General features: G+C 43.9%; 1 protein-coding gene across 44 annotated transcripts in view; it reads left to right on the forward strand.

The window, feature by feature from the left end:
• Positions 1-20,499, forward strand: part of LOC135116375 (CUGBP Elav-like family member 4) — a 157,285-nt gene that overhangs the window by 96,137 nt on the left and 40,649 nt on the right. The window contains exon 1 of one of the 44 annotated variants that reach the window (XM_064033796.1): positions 16,264-16,525. The exons of 41 other annotated variants lie outside the window; for them this stretch is intronic. The gene's annotated coding sequence lies outside the window, so the exon portion shown is untranslated. Of the gene's footprint in view, positions 1-16,263; positions 16,526-20,499 lie in introns of those variants that run through there. 2 more of the 44 variants (XM_064033798.1, XM_064033805.1) reach the window with 2 other exon arrangements.

Raw genomic sequence — 20,499 nt, forward strand, 5'->3', positions numbered from 1 at the left:
TAGCACCCGATAGCCCTCTTCTGTGTGGTATCCTGAGAGTTGCCTTCCACTGACATTTATAGGGAGCTCTAAACACTAATTTAACGACATCAGCATCAGTCCTGGATACTTTCCCCAATCAGAGAGCTTGATTCCCTAATGGTAGCACACGTTAACCTTCCTCTGCGTGTGATATCCCGAGAGTTGCCTTACATTGACTTTTGTAAGCCTTATATAATTTAACATCAGCATCAGTCCCGCATATTTTCCCCAGTCAGAGCTTGGTTCCCCAGTAGCCCTCTCCTCTGTGCGGCATCCCGTGAATTGCCTTCCACTGACATTTGTAAGGCTTCCTTCTGGACTCCTCATATCGCCACTGACATTACCGCCGTCCACACCCTACTCGTCAATTATGCATCGCGCTCCTCGTCCGCCTCTCGTCTGACATTTGGAATCAGCGACGTGGTGGCCCTTTGGATTACGCTCTAAAGTTCACACGAATGGCCACACACACACACACACACACACACACACACACACACACACACACACACACACACACCACACACACACACACACACACACACACACACACACACACACACACACACACCACACCTGTCTCTTCATTCGGTCCGAGGGATGCTGCGTCTCTCTCTCTCTCTCTCTCTCTCTCTCTCTCTCTCTCTCTCTCTCTCTCTCTCTCTCTCTCTCTCCTCTCTCTCTCTCTCTCTCTCTCTCTCTCTCTCTCTCTCTCTCTCTCTCTCTCTCTCTCTCTCAACAGGGCCTCTACATTTCTCACTTCCTCGCCAGATTTCGAACTTGCATCAGTAATCTGATGTATGATGGCAGGGAAAATAACCTATTCTATGAGTTTACTGTGCCGTGTATCTGTGGTCACATTTGTACAGATGGAATATTGCGAGTATCATAGTTACCTCCATTAGTAATGCACGTATCGAGGGTAATATTCACTGACCCTAATTTAAGCTATACGGACTGACTACCGTAAGAGTACGAGTACATAGGAAACAGCCCAGTGGAATGTAGAGAGAGAGAACGATGAATAGTGAGACGCAGATGATCGGGGGACGAGGTGACAGCAGCAGCGGAAAGAGGAGGGAATACGAGAAGGTGATAGAAAATTAATCAGGAAGGGTGAAGGTAAATAAAGCATGAGATTAATACATCATAAGGCAGCGGTTCATGCGGCACGAATCAAATCCATAGTGACTGGCAAAGAAAAAGGAATCAACATTGAGTGCTCTCGACATTTCCTACGCGTTACACGACTTACTTCGCAGGTATTAGTAGACCTCGAAGCCTTCCCCTGCCGCCCTGTCGCCAGGTGATTCTCAGTTTTCCCGCGGGTTTTGCTGCTTGGAGGCGAGACATGCAAGTGATTCTAAAGTGACAAATATGTGACGCTTTGCTCTGTAAATCTTACGTAACCTTTGCCGCTGTTCTGTTTGGTGACGTGAACCGAGGCGCTGTGTTGGTGCATGAGAACGTGAGAAACTTACGATGCTATAGGGATAGATATACAACACTTTGCTCTGTTGAGGAAATGTTTGGCGCTGTTCTGTTTGCTGACGTGAACTGTGACGCTGTTTTGCTGAATGAAGGCGAGAGATGCTAGTGATTCTTAAGTGACAAATATGACCCCTTGCTCTGTAACTTTTAGGGAAAGTTATACCGTTGTTCTGTCTGCTGACGTGAACTTTGAGTGAACTCTGATGCGTGGGTGATGAGTGCTGTAATGGCAATGTTGATGATGATTGGTGATGCAACAAATTCATTTTCTCATCTACGGAAAAGTAAAGATCACAACATCCACAATAACATGAGAGGCGATAATTGTGATGATACGTAGCAGTAGTAGCAGCAGCAGTAGTAGTAGTGGGTAGAGTAACAGTGGTAGTGGTAGTGTAATAGTAGTAGTGTTATAGCAGCAGTAGTAATAATGTCAGCATCAGTAGCAATAGTAGCAGTAGCTGAACGTCTCACCTACAGAGAGGAGTACTCGTAAAGATCACCACATCCATAGTTAACGGAATAGTAAGTGGTAATCTGGCGGTGCTGAAATGCCACGTGCGTTTGTCAGATGCTTGGCTGCCAGGAACCGAGGGGAAGGCAGGGAGCGGGGGTGAGGGGGAGGCAAGACCAGGTAAACAAAGAACAAGGAAGAGTGTGTGTGTGTGTGTGTGTGTGTGTGTGTGTGTGTGTGTGTGTGTGTGTGTGTGTGTGTGTGTGTGTGTTGGAGGAAGTTGGGAATTGAAAGAGAGAAAGAATGTTGTTTGGATTGATTACTTCAGTCAGATTGTTAGTCTTGTAGGTTAGCTAGGAAAATAATATATGAGTGAGTGATGATGGTGGTGGTGGTAGTAATAGTGGTAGAGACTGATAGCAGTGGTGGTAGTAGTGGTCGTTTTTTGCAGAGGATAACAAACATCATTTGATTAACATGTCCTTCCTAGATCCTTTATTCACATTACATTAGCTGTAAGTGAAGAAACACAACACAGAAGAGATAGGACAGGATGGTGCTCATAATGGTAATTGTGACGTGTGGTTGTTATGGCCTTTAGTGACACTGAGAGTAATGTTCGTCTTCCTGTCTTCATGCTACAGCGAGAGAGAGAGAGAGAGAGAGAGAGAGAGAGAGAGAGGAGAGAGAGAGAGAGGAGAGAGAGAGAGAGAGAGAGAGAGAGAAAGAGAGAGAGAGAGAGAGAGAGAGAGAGAGAGAGAGAGAGAGAGAGAGAGGGGGGGGGGGGGGAATTGCCAAGTAACGCTCAAAACAACGATCGTTTCTGAAGTGTAATGCGACCAGCAAAAATCAAGTGACAAAGCATTGTTTTTTTCACTACTTCACCTACACTTGTCACTTCTCAGTCACGCTTGAGCTTCAAACACGAGGCGAAAACATTACCAAACAGAAAACAGCGATTGGCAGACAAAGGAAAGATAAAAGTCATTGAACAAAACTCTGGAAAATAAAATAGGAGGTGAAGTAAGTTTTTTTTTCTTTCGCTCTTTTAGCTGTTGTGCATTTCTTTCTTTCTTTCATCCCTCCCTTGTTTTTTTCACGATTAGACACGAAACGAACATTTCAAACCGCAGGGAAAGAGTGCAAGAGAGAGAGAGAGAGAGAGAGAGAGGAGAAGAGAAGAGAGAGAGAGAGAGAGAGAGAGAGAGAGAGAGAGAGAGACCAAAGATTAGGAGCCTTGAAAATAAAAAATGGCTCTTCAAAATGTTATTCTTGTTGGACTTTTCGTTGTGTAAAGGGAATCATTGTATTACGTAAAGGAGCATTACTTTCACTTCCCCAGCATCTTCATCAGCCACGGTTGCACGAGAAGGAAAAATACAGAAGCACATGAATGAGTAGTCTTCATATTTATGTGGACACTCAGGAAAGGTGGAAGTAGTGGAATGTGCGTAGGTCTGTGTGTATACACTTGTAAATGCGAGAAGAAAAAGGAAAAATGGAGAGGAGGTTATGAAATTTTGGAGTTTAGTGAATGAGTGTCTCAGAAAAAAAAAAAAAAAAGAGAAGAGATGAGGAAGTGTTCGAAAGACATGAATGAATGAAGATAATTAGATAGGAGGGAGGAGATGAGGGAATACGAATGAGTGTCTGAGAAAAACAGAGAGAAGGAAAGATAGTCATGATTTGAGACACAAGAAAAATAAGCTCATACGGAAGCTGCAGGAAGCCAGTACGCCTACACGTGACAGCCCCCGTTAATACAAACACACCTATATTCACCTGTGACACCTGCCCATAAATATGTCTGGTCTTTTAAAGTTCCTTATTGACTGCACAAACAATGACAATTCTCTTTAGGAATAGGCATCTTCAATGAACTTTTTTTTTTCCCCCGTCTTTTTTTTTGTTCCCCTTTGGCCAGAATCTCTCTTAAACATACAAAAAATACTGATAACTGATTCTACAATGATGCATGAGGTTAGAGATACAGTAGTGATATTTACTGAAGGCAGATGAGGTGAGGTAAGGGGGTCGCCGCGCCTTCCTTCCTTCCTTCCTTTCTTCCTTCCCACCTTCCTTCCTCAGCCAGGTGGTGCCACAGTGTCAATAAACCTCACCTCCCCGCTCCCTCCCTTCATTTCACCTCACCTCGCACCAACACCCGATATTTCCTGCTGCTTCCCTCGTCCCCCTTCACGCCTCCCCTCCTCAACAAGTTCCTGGCCGTCTGAATTACCCCACTGTGCCCCGGTGCTGTTCGCTAGGAGTCTAGACCACGTGCGTCGCCGTATGAGTTCGTGTTCCCTCTCTCCGCCTTACGATAAATCCGAGATTAAGAAAACAAACGCCGCTGTGGTTATTGATCCTGGCAACGCAACTTTTTACGTGGAGTTTTGGGGAAAGGTGATGACGAAAACTTGACTGCAGAGTGACGTGAACAAGAAAGTTACTTCCCGATCTAATGGTGGCAAAAAATATAGAAAAATATTGAAATAACATCCTTGTTTTCATCTGAAGGTTAGGTTAGGTATGTATTTTTTATTTTTTTTTATTTATTAATTCTTTATTTATTTTTTTTGACTGGTGATCTTTTCACTGAGTTGATCAAGATATGAAAAAAAAAGCCCAGGAAAATTAACTGTTGCTGCCTCAAAATACGTATGCTAAGATTATTTCCATAATACCCAAAGTATATATATAAAGCTGAAAGTAAACGGAAACTTAGGAAGGGTTTTGCTATAACACAATAATTAAAGCAATCCTGAGTTCTTTATCAAGGGTTCATAAGGAAGAATGATGCAGACGTGACCACAAAGAGAACAAGAAAACAAGTCACTTCACGAAACAATCAATGGCTGCAGAAAAAATATATATGCTTGAATGTGAATGGAGCTTCGGAGAAATGCCACGGTCGATGAAGGTCAGAATTCTAAACCAAAGCATTCCTACCAAGTCGACGTTTAGCATTCCAAGTGAAGAGGGAGAAAAGAGGAAGATGTTACATGGTGAACATCACTTAACAATATAACAACAACAAAAGTACATGTTCTTGAATGTGAATAAGAACCGAGAAATGCCACAGAAGATAAAGGTTACAGTAAAAACCGAGGCATTTCAAGTCGACGTATAGCGTGAAGAGCAACGAAAGGGGAAACGGAGGGAAAGTGCGAGGCGAGGCAAGGTGAGACGTGCGTGTCTTAGGCTTTGTTGTATAGGTAGAGGCGAAGGGGAAGGAGGAGGAGCGTGGATGGACGTTGTGGGTGGTGGAATGAGGAAGAGAGAGCAAGGCAGGAGCCAGACGTCAACAGGAGCCATGAGAGGTAAACTTTGTAAGGCGCTTGTAAACACCCAAGACTCCACATGGCCAGGGTAACGCCAGGGGCGGCACCACCACCACCAACCCACGGGGCTTCCTCGCATTCGGGATCATTCTGAGGGAGACGCAGGATGGTGAGAGAGAGAGAGAGAGAGAGAGAGAGAGAGAGAGAGAGGAGAGAGAGAGAGAGAGAGAGAGAGAGAGAGAGAGAGAGAGAAAGAAAGGAAAATATGTACTAACATTGAGCTGTAATTAAAAGGGTCAGGTGAAATATCAGAGAGAGAGAGAGAGAGAGAGAGAGAGAGAGAGAGAGAGAGAGAGAGAGAGAGAGAGAGAGAGAGAGAGAGAATGAAAATTTAATGACACTGAGAAGTAAAAACATTTTGCGTCGCCAAACTGATGAAAAAACTCGAGCGAGGGGGAGGAAAGAGAGAGACAGAGAGACATAGACTAGAAGGTTTCCAGAAGAGTCACAATTAGAGTGACGTTCAAAAGCAGCAAACTTAACGTAGCGTAAGAATGACGAATGACCAAAATTGATTGAACGATGCAAATGAGAGGCGCGCCAAAAGTTCCCCGTCCCTGTGTTGGCTCCATAAATTATGCGTTTTGTCCCCACAGTTGCGTTCCGCCCCACGAAAAAATAATAATAATGTTGAAATCATCGCGCTGGAAAACAAAGGTAGGATTACGGAACCTTATTGTGTTAATTACCGAGAGAGAAAAAATATTCAGTCTGAAATTACGGGACGAGCGAGGCGACCGAGAGAGAGAGAGAGAGAGGGAGACCCGAGAGAGAGAGAGAGAGAGAGAGAGAGAGAGAGAGAGAGAGAGAGAGAGAGAGAGAGAACGTTATATAATTTTCATGTAGTAATAATAAAGAAAAACTAACGAAGAGAGAAAAATAAATCCCTAAATGAACCACGAGTTAAACACTACTCGCGAAAAAAATGGAAAAGGTTTAAAACATTTTTGGGATGGAGATGCGCGATGATTGTTCTTTGTGTAGTGGCTGCGGGGTGAGGTTCGGGTGTCGGCGCGCTGTGAATAGACTATAGAGTAATACATGCAAACTCTCCCATATGTGTTGCTCCACTAAGCAGTGACGTCTTTAAGTCCAGTAAATTTCCAGAAATCGAATAGAGATTATGTATAGATTAATGAACCATTTCATAATAAGAACTTCACAAACACCGAGAAGAACCGTGAAGGCAGTAGTACATGCAACCTTTGGTCTGTGTTTCGTTACTCCAGGCAGTGACATTACAAGATCCAGTAAATTTCCATGAATCGAATAGATGTTAATAATGAGCTGATTTATATTAAGAAATACACAAAAACCAAGAACTAACAGGTGGAGGCAGTAATACATGCAAACTTTCGTCCTTGTACAAGGCCCTTCAAAGCAGTAACACCATGAAATCCTGTGATTTCTTAAGTCGACTAGAGATTAATATATAGACTAATTAATTTATCAAGAACTCCACAAGAACAAAGAACCGTGATAGGTGGAAACATTTTTTCTATTATTCTTTGTCAAGCATTTTATTCTTTGTCACACATTTTATACCATCTGATTTCGGTATTTTGGCCAGCTCTGCGTGATTCCAGGAGTGTTAGACTTGAGTTATTTTCAAGAGTATTAAAAGCTTGAGATATGATATTAAGCCAGCCTCGGGGCTTTGGTGCAGTAGTGTTACATGCCAGTATCTCTCAGAGTGGCATTAAGTGTGTTACAGAATCACACTTTTAAGACTAGATCAAGGTATGGTATTAGACAATAATAATCTTTCCTCTAGCTGTGTGACGCAATACAGTGTTACGTACAAACTTCCGCCTGTTCATAATCCCGCGTGTGTTGCAGAATTGTATTGTGTTTCACGAGTGTAAATTAGTATGATATACGATAAAGATCATCCTATTTTGGAGTGTTGATGCAATACAGTGTTAGGTACAAACATCTGACAATCCATTAACCCAAGTATGTTACAGACTTTGCTTTGTGTTAAGAATAGAGATCAGAGTGTGATATACGAGGAAAAAGTAATCCTGTTTTTTGTGGTGGTGACGCAATACAGTGTTAAGTATAAACATGTGCGAGTGTGTTATAGACTTAAATTGTATTTCAGAAACGTGAATTAGTTTCATATACGATAAAAATAGCCTTGTTTGTTAGTGACGCTATACAGTGTTAGTTCAAACATCTGCGAGTGAGTGAGCGACTCGCATGGCGCTTCAAGAATGTAAATCGAGGTGCGAAAGGTCACGACCAGCCAATGAGAGAGAAGCGATGACCACCCGGCCAATCACGGGTCCCCACGATTGGTGACGACTCGCCCACGTCACACCTTTATACGGAAGGAAAAATAATAATAATGAAATGCCGCCCTTCATTGAAATTGGCTCGACTTTTTTTTTTTTTTTTTTTTTTTTTTCGATGTTCTACAAAGTTTATTGTTACACCTGATATTTGCGGGTTAGTCTCGGAAGGAAAGGGCGTGAGTGTTTCTAGGGGAGGGAGGAGGGAGAGAGACAGAGAGAGAGAGAGAGAGGGGAGAGAGATGTGACGCAAGGGAGGCCTGACGGAAGACGTGTGGTTGTAGTCAAGACGAGGAAGTGGTGTGTTGATTTACGTAGTTTACTGCTTGTGAAAGTGATGGGGGTGATGGAAGACGTCAGGGAGAGAGGCTGCGGCGGGAAGAGAGGGCGGGGTGGCATGGGAGCTTGAAGGGTGGGCGTGGGGGCGTGAAGGGGCGTTGTGGGTGGCATGGAGAAGCGGCTAAGGGAAGTTTGGCAGTGATGTGGGGTGGTGGAGCGTGTGGATATCTATTTATGAATGAAGAGCATGTATGAGTCAGTGAATAGTGAATATATATATATATATATATATATATATATATATATATATATATATATATATATATATATATATATATATATATATATATATATATATATATATATATATATATATATATATATATATATATATAGGGGGAAGTGGTGGAAGGTGAGGGTATGGCAAGTGGAGGTGTGGATGGGGCAGTGGTATCGAAGTGGGAATGGGGATGTGACTGAAGGATGAAGAGACGTGGATAGGGAAATGGTATAGAGTGAGGAAGTTTGAGGAGAAGAGAACGTGTATGGGGGAAGAGCATTGGAGCGTGTATGGGGGAGTAATAGTAAAGAAGGGATGTATGGGGGAAATGGTGGAGCGTATGGGAAATGGTATAGTCGTGTATGGGACAGTGGTAGTGGAGTGGAGTATAGGGGGAAGTTCAGTGTATGGGGGAGTGGAGTGCCTGAAGATGGGCAGAGAGAGAGGCTAGCGGAGGGCGCCAGTGTTCGATGGATGCGGCAGGATGTTGCTAGCGATCCGTAAGCAAAGTGGAGGCGGCGAAGTAAATATTATTTCCCGCAGGTCATTTTCATCGGGCGCTGTTTATGCAGGGAAACATGTGGCGTGCTGCCTGGCGGTGCTGGTGGTGGTGGTGGCGGCGGCAGCGGTGGTAGTGGTGGTGGGGAGTGGAAGTGTGGTGGGCTGCGGTGGTGGCCTGGTTCAGGTACCTCCACCACACACCACACCAACCTCCCTCCTTCCCTCCTCTCGGGTCCTCCTCTTGGGATTTTATTTTATACTTACACAAATTTTTCTTCGACATTTTGGTGGGTAGCGAGGACTAACAAGGGAGTGGAGGCTACTGCAGTGTTATTCACGATATACTGAAGGAAACGGCAGCTGATCTGGATAAAGTGGGTCAGTGCAACACATTTATTCACTTCCTTTTTATACATGCTCAAATTTCCTCGCGATATTTTACTCAGTGACAAACTAGCGAGAAAGTGTTTGAGGTTTTGCAGTGTTATTCAGTTTATTCTAGGAGTCTCATTTATATACCTGAATGCAAACAAATTATTTTGCTATTCTATACGAAGATATGAATTTCTGTTTTTAATTTGTTGTGGGAGCAAGTAAGAATACAGCGTGAGTTGGTATTATCGAGTCTTTATTCATTATTATTCCGTTTTCTATTCAAGGAAACTAACCAAACAAATTATTGCACTATTTTATACATACACATGAATTTCTGTTCTTAATTTGTTCAGCGAGGAAGACTAAGGACAGTATGAGTTAGTATTATCTAGTCTTTATGCATATCCATGGAAGCTCCACTGATCTGGCTACACTGAGTGAATGCAAACTATTGTTCAATTCTTTTTGTACATGCACAACTTTCCCCTCAACATTCTACCCAGTGAATAAGACGAGAGGCATTATTTTTAAGTTTTTTTATTCAAGAGTAGTCAACTGATCTGGCAAAAGTGTGTGGAGCGCGAATCATTTAAGGTGTCATTAATTTCCTCCTTAACCCTCTGACCGTTAATGTTACTTGTTACTTCGTTAGAGAAACCCTGGATAATTTTACTGGGCCAGACTAATACCACAGCAAATTATCTGTTTATTTACCACTGCTCTATATTTTTTTTCTGCCCGTGGCGCCTTCGAAAAATTTTCCTCTAAGCTTTAATCAGAGCATTTCTAGTCAGCTTAAATCCCTGTTTATATTCGAGATCACTGTTTTTAATTAGCTTTTTTCCACTTGTTTTTGCCTTCAATTCTTTAATTTCACTGCTGATCCCTTTATTGTGTAGATCACGATTTCAAAAAGGCATGTTTTTGCCCAAAAATATACAGACACGATCTTGAAATTAGTAGGCTAAGGTTATTATCATACAACGCTGTTAATTAATCAGAGAACTAAGACTTAATTTCGAGAGGCTGTAGCAGTGAAGGGATTACCGCGCAACAAGTGGATTCCTTGCGCTGACTGTACAAGAGGGCAAGTGGCGGGAAGCACACGTCCAGCCCGCCACCACACGCCAGGCCTCGCGGGGGGGCGGTGAGGGCGTGCCGATGAAACATTCCTCCCACCCCATGCTCGTATATGTACCGACGCCGTGTTCTGCGGAGGCGTGACTCGAGCACCGCCTGAAAGTTTCCGAGAATTCACTCTTTCTTGAGTCTGTCTTCTAAACCAACACACATCCTTTACTCTCTTTCTCTCTCGGGTTCCTGGTCTTCTTGTTTTTGGTGTTTTCCTTTTTTTTTTTTTTTCATTCTTCGTCACTACAGGATACACGCCTTCTCCAGTAATTTATCTCGCCTGACCGTCTATTCCAGGCCATCTGAGCAAACCGTTGTATTCCATCTCTACATATAGTCCTCTGTTTCACGTGCTTTCTCTGTCAACCCCGTCTCTGTCAGCCGTTCGTCAATTTCAAACGACTCAAGCGAAATTTCTTATCTTTGTCTAGCCACACCCTCTTTTCTCCACCCGTCTCTTGCCAGTTGTTCGTCCATTCCACACTATCCCAGCAAAACTTCATATCTTGCCATCGCGTCTATATGTTGCCTTCTCTCTTCACTCATCTATTAGCTGCCCGTCACTACCATGCCACCCATACAGAAGAACTCATTACCTCATCCTTCCATCCAGTTTTCTATCTACTCAACCTTCAAACCATTCTTACCCTAATTCCTTACTGTAATTCTCCATCTTCTAGTATCTTTTCCAGTCCGTATTACAACCTGTCTATACTCAGTTCCGTTCAGTTCTCATATACACTTTCAAAAAACAGCACACAGCCACACAACCATTAAGATTCACGCCTATACTTATGTACGATTTGTAATTTTTCATCTACAAGTACCTTTTCTTCAATCTGTACTATATCCTGTCGTGTCAACTTTCCTTCTGTTAAATTCTGTAGAAGCGTACAACGAAAAAACAACACAGCTACACAACCATTAAATTCGATCCCTATGCGCTCTGTACCATTTATATTTAGTGCATTATGTCCTGTCCATACTCACTTCTATTAAACTCCCCCCTTTATACACGCTTACAACAACAACAAAACAAGAACATAACATAGCCACACAACCATTAAATTCCACCCCTATAGGTACTGTCGCATTTGTATTACAGCTCATTTCGGCCTCAAGACACACACACATAACCGAGGGTCCTGGAAGCGAGGTCTGTGGAGGCGGAGTGAAGTGCGATGGCGTAGAAATTTCTGGAGAGGAGAGGCGAAGGGAGGGGCGGCGGGCGAGTACAGGGGAGGGACGGGGGAGGAGAGGGAGGCAGATAACAAATAGAGGGCATTGAGGAGCTCCACCTGGGGACGTGTACACTCGGTGAAGTGATGGCCGCTGGCTCAGGTGATAGCACGGGGCGAGAGAGAGAGAGAGAGAGAGAGAGAGAGAGAGAGAGAGAGAGAGAGAGAGAGGAGAGAGAGGAGAGAGAGGGAGGAGAGAGAGAGAGAGAGAGAAACCAGACAGACAGACAGACAAAGAGAAAATAAAAAAAAAAATAGGTTGCTAAAATTGACGAGTAAAAATAATTATTTGAGTTCCAAACAAACTGCTAAAAATACTTGAACGAGAGAAAGAGAGAGAGAGGAGAGAGAGAGAGAGGAGAGGAGAGAGAGAGAGGAGAGAGAGAGGAGAGGAGAGAGAGAGAGAGAGAGGAGCGCACTATCCAGTAAATTTATGGCGGCGTAAACTGTATACACCAAAGAATATTGTTATTACGAAGCGTTTACGTGAGTGTAGGAGTGAAAATAAGACGGTGCGCTGTGCCTTGCCAAATATCCGTAACAGGAGGGAGGAAAACACGTCCCGAGGAACTCACACGAGAAACCTTTCGATAATACAATTGGACGGAGAAGAAAATACATATGAAATGGGAATGAGAAATTGACTGTATGAATAACTATTGAGGAAAGGCGACTGACGTAAAGGAAAGAAAGATAAACGAGATAAGAAAGGAGAATGACAAGAGTGGGACGAGAGAGAGACTGTAGTGACATTTAAAGAAGAGAGAGAGAGAGAGAGAGAGAGAGAGAGAGAGAGAGAGAGAGAGAGAGAGAGAGAGAGAGAGAGAGAGACGAGAAGAAAAATAAATAAAAAGACGAAAAGGAAGAGGAAGATAACGACCAAAAAATACAAGAAGAAAAGGAGAAAGAAAATTAACAGAAAAATAACCGTAAAAGAGAGAGAGAGAGAGAGAGAGAGAGAGAGAGAGAGAGAGAGAGAGAGAGAGAGAGAGAGAGAGAGAGACACACACACACACACACACACACACACACACACACACACACACATCTCGTAGTTCAGGTAAGATGATCTAATTTAAAATTTCTCTTAAATGATGGAAATAAAAGGTAACATCTTACATAGTGGGCAAAAAGATATGGTACATTTTCTTCCTTTTGTATTTCTTTGGTTGTTATATGCCTCTTCATTTTCATCTTTTCTTATCCATTTATTTTCTTCTTTTATTTTGGTAAGCAGTGATCTACGGCTCCATATCACCCCACTGCTCCAGAGTCTTGTAATAAATTAGCCTCAGTAGAGACAGAAACATTACTAGACAGGTACGCATTATAGTGTCCCTGTTTCAGCTTGATTCCCCAGTATCCTCTCCCTTCGTAGACAGATAGGTAGATAGGCAGGCAAACAGACAGACAGACAGACAAACAGACAGACAGGCAGGTAGAGGGAAATGGATATGAAGGGAAGTATCACGTAACACGAACTACAGAGTAATATGGGGAAAAAAATGTTCGGTTCTGAAAACTAAACTTGAAATCAGATACTAGAGAGAGAGAGAGAGAGAGAGAGAGAGAGAGAGAGAGAGAGAGAGAGAGAGAGAGAGAGAGAGAGAGAGAGAGGGCAACAGGTCCCAGCCGAGGGAGCGAGGGTCGTGTTGCTTCCCTCTGACACACTCGCCATGGCCGTCTTTGGGAGCAGCGACGAAGACTTGCCCTCTCCTGGGACCTGCAAGGGGCTAGGGAGAGAGAGAGAGAGAGAGAGAGAGAGAGAGAGAGAGAGAGAGAGAGAGAGAGAGAGAGAGAGAGAGAGATAGTTGGGGGGTAGAGTGCCAGAGTAGTAGTAGTAGTAGTAGTAGTAATAGTTGTTGTTGTAGTTTTGTTTAAGTAAGAGAATCTGATCAAGGGCTACAAAAAAAGCAAAAAAACATTGAAGCTGCCAGTTCCTGAAGTAGTAGTAGTCTCTCTCTCTCTCTCTCTCTCTCTCTCTCTCTCTCTCTCTCTCTCTCTCTCTCTCTCTCTCTCTCTCTCTCTCTCTCTCTCTCTCTCTCTCTCTCTCTCTCTCGTCTGGTCCACCTAGTAAATGTTCCTTATTAACGAAAGACAAAAGCACACATGATTGATAAACACGTTGTCAGTTGTAATATTAAGACGAAATTATCAGAGGTGCTTTGGGATTATTCTTATTTTTATCTTCACCCTTACAATTCATATTGCTGTATTACTAATGCTAAAACACGCCTTATATTTCACCCTTTTAGTTCATGTCTTTACATATTATAAATGAAACATGTCAAAAATAAATTTAAAAAAAAAACTCAAGCATAAGGGGAAAAATATCAATAAAATTTCAAATAATTATATCCGAAAGAAATACGAAAAAAAAAACGCATCGGAGGTAAAACCAACTTCCACAATCGGTTTAGATTTAGGCAGTAATCCGATCCCGCCTCGTGAAAGCGTTGAGTCTCGGCTTTTGCCAGACTGTTCAGCGTTAGCAGGTCTTTTGTGTCTAATTCTTCCAGGCGCTTCATTAATTTACATCCTGCAACTATTTCTCTCTCTCTCTCTCTCTCTCTCTCTCTCTCTCTCTCTCTCTCTCTCTCTCTCTCTCTCTCTCTCTCTCTCTCTCTCTCTCTCTCTCTCTCTCTCTCTCTCTCTCTCTCTCTCTCTCTCTCTCGCTCGCTTCCTTCACTGCTAATATGACACCAGTTGTATTATCTGAATAAAGCGACATAAATTTACTGAGAGGAATTGAACAGGCTCAACATTTATTCATCAACACTCTCACTCACTTAACTGTCAGTAATGTCTTAGAAATTATACCTGCAACCACCGCCAGACCATAATGTTGAATCTGAATAGGCGCCATAACAATGAACAGGGTTAAGCTTTCCTCACAAGCTCAAAGTTTATTGCTATATATGTTCCTTTTCTTTATTATAAGTTGGCGGTTACTCGTCTTTTAATCTTTCTGCAAAGTTCCGTTTTCCAACTATAGCACCATCTCGGTTGCTGTTCTTCATGAGTTGGCAGATTCATGTCCTTTAATGTTTCCTCAAAGTTCGGTTCTCCAACAACGTACAGCACCGTCTCGGTTAGGTTAGGTTAGGTCACGTTACTCTACTTGGGCCAGGTTAGGTTTTCCAACTATAGTATCATCCGGGTTGGTGTTCCTTGTGTCTATCCAGTGACCGCGTTGTGCTGGCGGTTGGCTAGGGCAGGAAGTGTGGCCGTGACCGTGACGCGAGTTTCCCGGGCACTAAATACTCGTAATCCCGCAGAGTGAAGAGAAGAGCCTGGGCCGCCCCGCGCTGCTCCGGCCGGCGGCGAGGCAGACGCACCCAACGAAAGCTTCATCACCTTTACCACCCAGTAATAGATTGATTATTAATTCAGCACCGCCTTACCTGCCGGCCAGTGCTGCAGCCTCACCCCTCGCCTCGGGGACGTCACCCCCACGCGCCCCTCCCTACCGCCCCGCGTGTCATGGGCTGCGCTTTTCCGAGGCAGCATCTGTGTGGGTTTCATTTCTCATTTCTGCGCCACCACTCCTTGAGGTCGCCAGATTTCCACGAGAATATATTAGGATGAGATTATTAGAGTCTTGGAGAAGGAAAAAATGGGTGAAGTATTGTTGGTCTGTAAGTGATGCGGTGCCTGAGGGAGCAGCATCACAGCGTCACCTCAGCGTCACTACAACCTCAGTAGCGCACAAAACCCCAGGACTTGCTGTGGATTTCCACAAGCGCGAGGGAAAGTCGGGGGGAACAAAATACCCCGTCACGTCCGCACGTCAGCAGAGCCAAAAATACCTTCGAACCAAATTAATGTTGAAATATATGTAATGCTACGCTGGCGGAAGGCTGCTGCCCGTGATATTGTATGCAGGGCGCGGGAGGGTCAGCGTGAAGGCAACAGGCAGCAGGTTTGCCCAACTTTATCGGCCTTACACTCTCGCTGGGAATGTCAGGCACCAGTGTTGGGTTGTCTCCCCTTCCTGCTCCGTCACGCAAGTTGTTGCCGCCACAGCCAACAGCCAGCGCCGCGACCTTACAGCCGGACCGTCACTCCTGTGTAATTACGGATGGCCAGCGGAGGAAATGTCAGCTTGTAATTTCTTCCCTCTCTGTAGCCTTTGTTTGTGTGGCGTCAGCTTTATGTATTGGTGTGATCACAAGTAACCTTCACTTCTCGCACAGAGGCCAGATTAAAATAACTCATTCATCGGCCCTTCATTCCTCGTCCCTTCATCATCCCACCCTAGAAAAATACCCGCCCGTGTTATTCAGCGGGGAGGAAAATGTCACGCGTCCAGGTGGCGGTCCCGACAGGTGAGGCTTCCCGCAGGGGCGGCCTGGCCCTCGGGAGGCCGGTCCCTCCTCCTCCTCCTCCTTTTTCCTCGTCAGCACATCTTCCTCTCCAGCACATCGAACGCCTCCTCCGCCTTTCCTGCCTATTTTTGTCGTCGCTCCTCCGCGCGGCGACAAAGTCTCAGAGGTAGAGGCTGGGCTGCCCCACCTCTGTTCCTCCCCGCCCCACCCCGCCCTGGTTACACAGGCTCCGAGAATGAATTATTCACTGAAATCTGTCGACACCAAATGTCACGAACTGGGGAAGTCTCGTGCTCGTGGGAAAAATAAATCCCCAGTCAAGTGAGCGAGGTGCGGCGAGCAGCAGTGTTTGGCCCGCCTAATAAGCCTTACTGACGCGCCACCCACTGATCAACCTTTGCTCTTTTTTCAAAATGTCAAAGGATCCTACCTGCGCCGCCATCTTGGAACGGAAGTGACGTGGCCTGTGACGTCACGTGAATATTTCAGTGGTTAACCTCGCCACCCGCGGCGGGGCGGCGGTGCCTCTGGTCGCCAGCTTAGTGTGTGAGAGGCGGCGGGACGATGCAGAACTACCTCATTGCTGTTTTACCGTAACGTTCAAAGTGCAAAGATTTACCCGAGATACAAATATTTTCATCCATTGTTACGAGTGACGTGTTGTGAGATGCTGGTGGGGGGAGAGGCCCACGCTACCTGTGAGTTTGTGTTAGAAAATGAAGTGACGATTGCGGCCATCCAGGTGTTGAGGGAATGAGGATCTGACGCCGCCACCCTTCCGCTGTGCAGGTGAGTACTCGCCGAGTGTGGCCTCACCCTCTGTCTCGACTGTGACCTTTGACCGCGGTGCCTGGCGGCTATGGGAAGCTTAAAAGAAAATAATTCCTGGCTTATGCCCAAAGCGGCGCCAGGGTGAAGATTGGCCGCGTCTCGGTGCTCCCCATTGCGTCTGGCTTGAGCCGCAGCCTCCCCTACTGCTGATACCGCTCCGTACTCTTTAATCAGATTTCACTCCGATAGTTATTCACAGTTACTCTTAACTTTTAGTACTGAAGATAAATTTTCAGTTTATGACAGAAATACCTCGGATTATGACATGGAAAACTTGGGAATGATTTTGACTACGTGCATTTGTTGAAACTACAACGAGACTTAAGTTTAGTTGTCGGTAAGCACTCTTCTTAGGCCGGGAGTCGAGGCTCCTGCACCGATGCGGTTCGAAGCAGTGATCCTCAACCCGTGCTCCTCGAGATTAGCGCGCCACTGAAAATAATGCCAACTACTTATACAAGACATTCTTTTGAGCAGAATCAACGCCTGAGTGTGCCTGTAGCAATAATTTCTTGTCTCTTTGTTTCCTTCGCTTCCTTGGTCGCGAACGTGGAAGCGACCAGGGAAGGCTCCTCACCCTCGTCATGCTGGTTCTTCACAATGGATACAGCAATAACTAAGCTCTCTTATGAGTCATTCTTGGGAGCCATAAGTATCCAGTATTTAGGGGAACAAGTACACGAAGACAGTAGAGTCAGATCCCCAACTCAGGCGAACGACAGCGAACTATCATGCGAGTAACACTTGGGACTCATAAGTATCCAGTATTTAAGAGAACAAATGCACGAAGACAATACTGAGAGCTCCAACCCAAGCGAACGAAAGCGAGCTATTATACGGCTGCAAGTATCCAATATTTAGGAGAACCAGTACACATAACAATACTGAGAGATCCAACTCAACGAACGAAAACGAATTCCGTCTAGTCATGCCCGTGTCCTGGTTCAAGGGTCCGCTGTGCTCGCCGTCCAGCGCCCCGTCAGCACAATGCACCCGCCGAGCAGCAATCAGGGGCAGCCTTGAAAACTTATGCCTCGTAAACTCCCCGAAACGAGAGGTCGATACACCGCCCTCACTGTAACCCGACCGGAGATTCTGCCAATTTTCCAGCTTCGGCAAACTTCCAGGTCTCTCTCTCGCCCTGTCTGCTGCTCCTGCGTTGCTTCTCCACTCACGCGCTCGGATCATCCTAGCCATTCCCAACATTAATTTCTTCGTCATTTTCTTATATCTACTGATTGTGGGTATGATTGCAAGCTTGGGTGTGGGTATGAATGTGAAATATTCCACACAACAACTCACACCGCTCACATCATCCACCAATTTAAGACAGCTAAGATTATCTTTCGTTTTCTTAAACCTACCGATAGTTGCGCCTGTCTGGGCATGACTGCAAGCGTGAGTGTGAGCCTGAGTGTGAAATATGAAACTCCCTCCGCTTGCGTCAAAGTTCACGCGCCCACACGCCTGCCCACGCACCGCCCACCTCCGCACTGTCCCTGATGACCTGCCGGGAAAAAGAAAAAAAAAAAATACCGTCAGGAGTAAGTCTACACGAGGCTACAGAACACTACTGGTTTGAGATACAAGGAAGCAAGCACCGTCTTTTCTTATCCCCTGCTCTTACTACTTATTACAGAAACGTACAGTGCGAGTCCTCGAGAGGGAAATTGTTTTGGAAGGATTACCATGTAGCTTCTGTGGAAATTATAGAATTTAGGTGTACTGCAGTGAAGAAAAGAAAATTGAATGAAGTTGAAGTGAGTGCAACAGAGAGAAAGGCAGCTGATGAAAAGAAATATATCACCTGAACTGCTGATGGTACTACTACTACTACTAGTGCTAGGTCTTAAATCCATACATTCAACCCAATCGCTGACTGGAAAAATTTAAACGTTTTGTGTATGTAAATATGCTTTGAACTTAGAACTTCGCTTCAGACCAAATATGTAACTTGAAACGACTCCAGACCACATTCACCGTTGTAAAATTTGACCCGAAACTAAAATTTACAATCAGTAAATTTAAATCAAGACCAAAATTACAGGGAAAACTTCCCTCTGGCTCAGAATTATAACCACAATATCCAGAATAAAATTTTGACTGGATAAAAAAAAATAAATAAATATTCAAGGTCAAATTTGTAACCGAAAAAAAAATAGTAAATTTAATTTCAAACTAACAAGCAGAAACCTCTGATTCCAGTCCAAATTTAAGATCGGAAAACGACTCTAGACCAAAATTATAACCAAATAACTCCATTCCCGGGCCAAAATTATAACTGAAAATCGGAAAATTTCGAGTGTAGACCAGAAAAACACCCTAAAACTTCCAGGCCATAATTGAAACTGGAAAATTAAATAAATAAAAAAATCACCATTGATGTACAAGAAGAAAAAAATACACACAAAAGAAGAAAACTTTCAGCCTTCAGCTTTAATTCCACCACTTATGAAGAAGACAAACAGAAAGCATACTAATGATAGAGTAATGCCACATGCCAATAATACCTGACATGATGCCTGAATAGAAAGGACGGAAGGACTAACAATACCCGACGTGATACCCGAATAGGAAGGAAGGAAAGAAGGAAGGGAAGATTGGTAATACTCGACAAAATACCAGAATAGAAGGAAGAAAGGAGGAGGAGGAGGAAGCGTAACAGATACAGACACGGGCAGGTTGTTACAAATGCTCTCATCGGCAGCACGTCACCGGCACGTCATGTTTGGAAGCGTTTCTTACTGGGATAATAATTAATCCAAACATTTAGAACCAGACGACCACGTGCACACACACACACACACACACACACACACACACACACACACACACACACACACACACACACACACACACACACACACACACACACACACACACACACACACTGACTACAGTTCACTATTTAGTATATTTAGTCAACGTTTATTTAGCATTATCTTCACCCAAACATCTTTCTTTTTCTTTTTTTTTTCTTTTTTTTTATACAAGTCATAAACAAAAACTGACCTCGAGCGAGTGAACTCAAGACTGGAATCTGAGTCAATAGTTTAGAAATCACACTTCATTTACTCGTCTTTTCTCCTCTCGAGTTTCTTCTTTCCTTCTTCCTTTTTTTTCTCTCTCTTTTACTTTTCCACCTTTCCGCGTTTTCCTTTGTTAGTTCATCGTCTCTTTTCGTCTCTTCTCGCTTCTCTCGTTCTCTTCTTTTTTTCTTGGTTTTCCGACTTCTTAATTTCTTTCTTCTTTTGCTGATTCACTTGTTTTTTTTTCTTTCTTCCTTCTTTGCCTTTGTTCTTATCTATTCCTTCTTTTGTCGTTTATTATCTTACGTATCTCATTTTTTTTTTCATGTTTGTCTACCTTTTGATCTCACTTTCCTACCTCTTTCATTTCCTCTTTCTTTTTGTTAGTTTTTTTTTTTCTCTTTTCACTTGCTTTCGCTCTTTCTCCTTTCCTTTCTTTCTCTTTTGCTCATTTTTTGTCTCACTTGCTCTCTTTCCTCCATCACTTTTTTTCTTGTTTGCCTTTTATTCGTACTTTCCACTTGTTTTCTTTCCCTTTTTCGTATTTTCTCATTTACTTTCTTCCTTTTGATCTTGCTTCTCGTCTTTTCCAACCTATTTTCATTCCGTCCCTTCAACTTTGTCTTTCCCTCTTTCGTATTTCTTCATCTACTTTCCTCTTTTTTTTTTTTTTTTTTTTTTTTAGTTTATCGTCTATTCTCACTTACTTTTTCCCTTCCTGATCTGGCTTCTCCTCTTTTCCCACCTGCTTTCTTTCCTCCCTTGCACTTCCTTTCGTCCTCGCCTGCCTCCGCCACCGGGAGTCTCTCAGTCCCCTGTTTATCGCTCTCCTTTCAATCATTCCATTACCTCCACTGTTTCTTCAAGAGGACGTGACGCACCTTCGCAATCTTCAGTTTCTTT

Source organism: Scylla paramamosain, chromosome 31, assembly GCF_035594125.1.
Source record: "Scylla paramamosain isolate STU-SP2022 chromosome 31, ASM3559412v1, whole genome shotgun sequence".
NCBI classification, from domain to species: Eukaryota; Metazoa; Arthropoda; class Malacostraca; order Decapoda; family Portunidae; genus Scylla; species Scylla paramamosain.